Below are 6,000 nucleotides of genomic sequence, written 5' to 3' on the forward strand. Positions count from 1 at the left end.
CTAGCTCGATGTGTTTGGTCCGTTGATGTTGAACCGGGTTCCCCGACAAATAAATGGCACTCACATTATCACAGTAGACTAATGAGGCTTTGGATAGGGGCCGGTGTAGTTCGAGAAGTAAGTTACGGAGCCAACATATTTCGGCTACAACATTGGCCACCCCCCGGTACTCGGCTTCAGCACTGGAGCGAGCGATAGTGGACTGACGTTTAGATGACCAGGACACGAGATTGTCTCCAAGATAAACACAATAGCCAGATGTGGAGCGTCTCGTCTCAGGGCAACCGGCCCAGTCTGCATCTGTGTATGCTCGGATAGGCAGGGCAGCTGAGGAAGATAAGTGAAGCCCATAATCAATGGTGCCCTGTAAGTAGCGAATAATACGTTTGAGAGCATTCCAATGAGCCTGACAGGGAGAATGCATATGCATGCAAATCTGCTGAACTGCATAAGTGATGTCAGGCCGGGTGAAAGTAAGGTAATGTAAAGCACCAGCTAGACTCCGGTAAGTAGTGGGATCATCATAAGGAGAGTCGGGGACACTTGATAATTTGCTCTGGGTGTCCACAGGGGTAGCCGCAGGTTTGCATGCGTCCATGCCTGCACGGTGAATAATGTCCTTTGTGTAGGACTGTTGAGAAAGAAATAAAGTATTACCCGTCCGAGCAACCGAGATGCCCAGAAAATAAGAGAGAGGGCCTAAGTCTTTCATTGCAAACTCGCCGGCCAAGGTGGTCATAAGTTTCTGACGTAAGAGATCAGAAGATGTGGTGAGGATGATGTCGTCAACATAGATAAGAAGGTAGGCGACATCCGTCCCATGGTGATAAATAAACAGAGAATTATCCGACTTGCACTGTGTGAACCCATGTTGAATAACGAAGTCAGTAAACCTTTGATACCAAGCCCGTGGGGCTTGTTTGAGGCCATAGAGTGACTTTTTGAGGCGGCAAACATGGTCAGGATAATCATGGTGACGAAATCCCATCGGTTGATGCATATAGACAGTTTCCTGTAGGTGACCGTGTAAGAAAGCATTGGTGACATCCAATTGATGGATGGGCCAAGACTGAGAGAGAGCCAATGTAAGAACAGTCCGAATGGTAGTGGGCTTGACAACTGGACTGAATGTTTCACCGCAATCAATGCCAACCTGTTGGCTACGACCATCACATACCAACCTTGCTTTATATCTTTCTAAAGTACCATCAGAACGAAATTTGTGTTTAAATAGCCACATGCAACGAATGATATTCATGTTAGGATGACGAGGTACTAACTCCCAAGTCTCATTTTTAATTAGTGCACTAAACTCGTTGTGCATGGCATTGGACCATTCGGGTGTGGACAAGGCAAGGTGGGGAGTTTTGGGAATAGGGACAATGGAAGTAGTGTTAAGGTTGAAAAATTGCTTGGGTTTGTGAATGCCGTCCATAGCCCTAGTTCGCATAGTGCGACCTTGGGTTGGAGCGGTGGGTGGTGGAGAGTGATCAGATTGTGGGGGGGAATGGGAAGATGGGCCGGTATTAGGCAGAGGGGTAGTTGGGCCGGAATTAGGCAGTGGGGTAGTTGGGCCGGTAGTAGGGATTGGGTTAGTGGGGTGGTTTGGGTGAGGATGAGGGTGGGCTGTTTGGGTGATGGGCCGGGGAGAGGGCGTTGTGTGAGTTGGGCCGGGAGAGGGAGATGGGCTGGTAGAAGGTATTGGGCCGGATGAAGGATGGGTAGCTGGGCTTAGGGGCTGTGGTGAGTGTTCGGTAGTAGTGGAGGGTATCGAGGGGGACCCGATGTTGTTCCACAGAAGAGGGTGAAGCGTGGGTTCGAGGAAGGTGTACGAGGGGGTGGTGGTTGGTTGTTGAATGGCAAAAGGGTAGATGGACTCTTCGAACTCGACATGACGGGAAATAAATGTGCGATGTGTGGAGAGATCGAAACATTTATACCCGCGATGATCGGGTGGGTAACCGAGAAAGACACACGGTGTAGAACGGTTTGTTAATTTGTGAATGGTGGTGGATGGAGTGACTGGGTAGCAAAGGCAGCCAAACACCCGAAGGTGTGTATACTCGGGAAGGACGTTGTACAGGAGAGTAGTGGGAGATAGAAATTTATGAGATTTCTTTGGAAGTATGTTGATGAGATAGGTGGCGGTTTCAAGAGCGTGGTGCCAAAAAGAGGGAGGTAGGGAAGCTTGAGCCAAAAGAGTGCGGATCATGTTGTTAATGGTTCGGATTTTTCTTTCGGCCTTGCCGTTTTGGGAAGAAGTGTGAGGGCAAGAAAAGCGAAATTGCATTCCATTGACTTGGCAAAAATGTTTAAAATTATTGTTCGTGTACTCAGTGCCATTGTCACATTGAAATTGCTTTATTCGTCGCTCAAATTGAGTGTGAATGTATGTATAAAATTGAGTGAAGGTGGTATAGACATGGGATTTATTTGACAAGGGAAAAGTCCATAGAAAGTCAGTTTTATCATCAAGAAACAAGATGTAATAACGGTGGCCACCGGTGCTTAGGACCGGGGAGGTCCACAAGTCGCTGTGAATAATATCGAAAGGTAAAGCAGTTTTATTCATAGAATCATAAAAGGGAAGTCTCACACTTTTGCCAAACACACATGATTGACAAAGTACATTGTTTGATTTATTGAAATTGATAAAAGAACTAGATTTTAAAGAGTGCAATAAAGAAGTGCCCGGGTGCCCAAGTCGTTGATGCCAACGGTCTTGAGTAATAGCGGCTAAAGCAGTGGGTTTGCAAGGTGACTTGATGAAGTTGGTGGTGAGGGGGTAGAGTTCTCCCGAGCTATTGCATCGAATGATTGGATCCTTGGTCTTGAGGTCCTTCACAACAAAACCAAACGGGTCAAATTCAATCGAAAGAAGGTTGTCAGTCGTTAGACGACGGACAGATATGAGGTTTTTGATAAGGTTAGGTGCATAAAGTATATTGTTTAATTTAAAGGGTGGAAAGGGTGGTGGTAGGGTTTTATTGCCTTGTCCAACAACCGGAATAGAGGTGCCATTTCCAACGATTATTTGTTTATTAGTGCAAGAATTAAAAACAGACGGAGAGGTTATACCTGGCTGCTCCATATGTCCTGTTGCACCAGTATCCATGTAACCAATCGGATCCGTGGGTTGGCTCATAGAGAGGGTGTAGAGTGCCTGTGCGATATCCGTTGGTGTCGGGCTGTAGGTCGCCACGTGGGCCTGAGCAGGGTGGGGGCCGAGAATACCCTGGGAAGTGTTGGACCGTGGGGTTGACGGGTAGGGACAAGGTGGGTTGGATTGTTGTGGGCTAAAGCGATTTAGGTTATTTTGGAAGTTGGCCCATTGGGTTGAGGCCCAATTGTTTGGAAAGATTATATAAGGGTGATTGGGCTGTGGATATTGGTTGTTTTGTGACCTGGGCCTAGTGGACTGGGAAGAGGAAGAACGGCCCCTTCCTCGACCACGAGTCTTGGGCCGGCCACGCATGGGATCCGAATGGGTAGGAGTGGCGGATGAGGGTGTAGCGGGAGAAGAGGGGCTGTGAACGTGAAGGGCAGTGGCGGCTTTGTTGGCTGAATGCATGGCTTGATTGGCTTTGGTCGTTTCGTTCATACAAAGCTGAGAACGAACCTCAACAAAGGAAGGTAATGGCTTAGTGTTTTGAAGAATGGTACCCACGGTCTCATATTGCTCAGTAAGCCCAGCAAGTGTTTGTAGAACCAAATCTTGTTCATCAACAGCCGCGTCAACATTGCCGAGTTGGTCGGCTAAAACTTTGAGAGTTTGACAGTATTCGTTCATGGACGAGAAGTTCTCAAGGCGAGTGTTAGCGAATTGCTGTTTGAGGTGTAGAGCGCGGGTAGCTTTGTTGTCTTGGAAGAGATTTTTGATCGCTACCCAGGCATCATACGCTGTGGTGCCCTTTTTGATAATGGTTTTGAGAAGACCCTGAGATATGGTGCCATAGATCCATTGTAGGACTATGGCATCAAGGCGTTCCCATGAGTCGGTTGGAGAAGAGGTGGTTTGTTTTTCCGTGGATGAGGAGGAGGTATCTTTGGTTGGGCGAGGTTCAAGGTGATCGGCTACGAGGAAAGCCGTGCAATGAATCCGAAAAAGTTCTGACCACATGTTGTAGTCAGCGGCGTCATTGTCGAGAGTGACGTAAACAAAGTGCTTGATGTTGGACACCGTGACAGCGGGGTGTAGTTTGTTGTCGGCCATGGAAGAGTAAGGGTTGAAAGTAGAAGAAAGAGGGATTGGCAGCGGTGGTAAAGGGGCGGCGGAAGGGTGGTCGAACAAGAAGAGAGGAGGTTTAGGATCTTAGGGTTGATACCATGTAAGAATTGAGAATAATCTCTTGCCTTTCTCATTAACAATCAACCCTATAAGTAATTACAGAAGATCTCCTATTTTTGGAGATAATGACCACAATAATTACATTACAATATTTACTAATAATACAGACTTGATTGGCGCCTATTAAATTCCATGGCCCTTCATATAATCAATATAGTAAAGATTGTATTGTGCATTTGGTCCTTTCATTTGACATATTATATATGTGGCCTTATTGTTCAGTCAATAATAAATATGTTTGCTCACTTTGTTAAAATCAGCTAGGTCCATATGAATTTTTTTTTTTTAATTTGAAAATAAAGCAGAGTGAAAAAAAAGTATAAAAAGAAAGCTCAACCAAGCTCAACCCCCACTTCCCTATTGAGAAACGATGTATTCTTTAAAGGACTCATCCCCAACATCAAAATCTCCAAAGTATACCCCCACCCCATTCTTCTACCTTTGGTCCTCCGACCTCACAATGGTTTGCAAATATGAAATGGTTTATTAACCTATCGGATGAGGATTTTGTTCAGCTTAGGATTATAACAACCTATTGCGCAATATTAGACTATGCAGTGTGGGAGAGGCTTGAAGGGGGGCATGGAGTGATATGTAGCTGTCACGTCAGGAGAGAAGGATTTCCCCTTCAAGCCCCAAAAGGCGCAGGGGCGTGGAGCGAAACGTCACATTCACTTTTTTTATTTTATTTATGTTTAAAAAATAAAACTTATCAATTAAATTAAAAAAACATTAATATTAAATAGAGAAATAACATTAATTAAAAATTACATTAACTTAAAAAAATACATAAATAAGAAAAAACATTTTTTTAATTATCATCTTCGTCATTGTCGTTTCGTGGAACGCTCCAAATGTGTTCAACAAAATCCGCTCGTAGGTTGTGATGTATCTGATTGTCATAAATTTCCTGTGCGTTCGATTCCCTTGGTTCATCACTGATGTCTTCAGTATATGGTTGCGTCTCCTTCCCATAGTACTAGCAAATTGCGCGCCCTTCATCATATGTAGGGTTGGGCGAAAAATAATCACTACCAATAAGTCATGTGCGGTGAGCCGATCACGTATTATATATTTCCTTCTTTTAGGTTGTGAGGTCCCTTCGTCTTCAAATATAGTTTGAACAACTTTCTGAACCGCTGATATTATTAGCTTAGGTCCTTCATCAAGACAGTGATGAGAATAAAAGAAGCTTTTCAAGCGATGACAATGAAGATGATGAACTTGAGCCTTCCATTTTTTTATAGAAAATGATAAAATTGAAACTGAAAAAATATGTTTGTATGAAGAAATGTGTTGGATTTGTTGTGTGTGTAGAGAAATAAGGTTGGATTGGTTTAATATATAGGGTTTTTTTATTTAATTAATAGTCGTTCAACACTTGAACGGTTATTTTATTAACCCAATCGATCAACGCCACCTCACACTTTACACCCCTCCCTCCACGCCGAGCAAGATTCCAACGCCACAATCACCATGCCAAAGGAAGGAGCAATGTGCCGACGTGGGTGAAGCCCCACACCACACCACCCCTTCTACGCTCCATATCATTCGGTCTTATAGTATGCACTATACACATTAATCGCCATAAAAACATGTTTTTATGTAATAGCTTGACAATTTGATGATATAAATAACGTCTTGAGAACCAG

Source organism: Helianthus annuus, chromosome 1 (assembly GCF_002127325.2).
Source record: "Helianthus annuus cultivar XRQ/B chromosome 1, HanXRQr2.0-SUNRISE, whole genome shotgun sequence".
In the NCBI taxonomy this organism is placed as follows: Eukaryota; Viridiplantae; Streptophyta; class Magnoliopsida; order Asterales; family Asteraceae; genus Helianthus; species Helianthus annuus.